At 52.2% G+C, this 1,394-nt stretch overlaps 1 pseudogene; it reads left to right on the forward strand.

The window, feature by feature from the left end:
• LOC102418115 overlaps positions 1–1,394 on the forward strand; it is a 26,230-nt pseudogene that overhangs the window by 16,588 nt on the left and 8,248 nt on the right.

The following is a 1,394-nucleotide window of genomic DNA, read 5'->3' on the forward strand; positions in this document are numbered from 1 at the left end:
CCTTTTCCCAGGGCCCAGCCCTTTAATGTGTTCTGTGTGATGGAGTGCTGCTGCTGAAGATGCCCGAGAGCTCTGGCTGAAAAGCAGCTCAACTCTGTTCCCGTACATCGTCGGAATCAACCAGCAAGAGTTCGGATGGATGATTCCAATGGTGAGCCTGTGTGGGCCTCTGAGACTCGCCTTCACGCCCATCCCACCAGCCTCCCATCTCTGCTCGCAGGATCTCTTCCTTCTCCAGACCCCCCTTTCATTCTGGGTCCAGGGCAGCTGTTCCCTCTGCACAAGTTGATATTTCCATGGAAACCTTCCCTGGGATGGCCCAACAGACACCTGGGTGGTGAAGCTCTGGGGCCCCCTCTTCCAAACTCTGATTGTCTCCAGTCTAAGAACCTTGGAAGGTCAGTGCCAGTAGAGAGAATTATTGTGAATATGGAAAAACTGAGGCCTGGGAAGGAGGGGAGCTAGGAGTAAGGCCTGGGGCCCTGCAGCCTCTCCACTTTGGCTCGATGCTTTCCAGTTTCTCAATATATCCCCAGGCATGCTCTTTGTCATCCAATTAGAAGGAGTCAGAGCAGCTTCCTTCCTCTTGTGGTAAAATTGAATTCTAAATGTTAGGAAAGGCTTTCCCTTCTGTCAAAGATAAAGCCAGATACTAGTAGAAGTGGTAGGAACAGGTTTGATTCAGTTATATTACTGCAGCAGGGGTAAGATCCAGTGTGAACTCCACTCAAAGCCTCAAGCTCAAGGCTGGAGCCATGGAAAGGCTTCTGTGCAGGGGGCCTGTGGGATGGCTATGAGACCAGGCCCCCTGGATTTGTGAAGTGGCACTTCTCTGGAGGAGAAGCACACCTCTCCTGTGTGTATGTCAGCAGACAGGGGTGTCAGTTGCAGCGAGGTGCCCACTGAAGTTAGGGACCGGGAGAGAGAGCAGAGTTGTCCCCTGCATGTCTGCATTTTGAAGGGACATCTCCCAGGTCCTTGAGCGACAGCTTGGGTGGTAGATGTACAGTTCTGAGGGCAGAGAAAGGCTTTGGCTGGAACAAACAGTGCCTTGTCCTGGCAGCACAGAGCCTTCTCAGGGGGCTGGGATCAGTCACCTACGGACCCAGCCTACGCTTCTGGGAGCTGTGTTAGAGTTTGGTCAAGGCTCTTAGAGCGGAGGTTTGGATGGGATGGTTATGTGCAGAGCTGTTGTGCACTTCTCACCTGAGCCCTGTTTCAAAGGTTATGCCGAAGGACCGAAGCCATGATGACAGGATGGGAGCTTCCTGGGTCTTAGATGCGTCGGGTATCTGTGAGGTCTGTGTCATCCCTCAGGGCTCTGTCCTTCAACACTAGCTTGCATTATATTGCAGAGGCCTGAATCAGCTTCTTTTAACATTTACTTCATCTTC

This window comes from Myotis lucifugus, unplaced genomic scaffold, assembly GCF_000147115.1.
Source record: "Myotis lucifugus unplaced genomic scaffold, Myoluc2.0 scaffold_649, whole genome shotgun sequence".
Lineage (NCBI taxonomy): Eukaryota > Metazoa > Chordata > Mammalia > Chiroptera > Vespertilionidae > Myotis > Myotis lucifugus.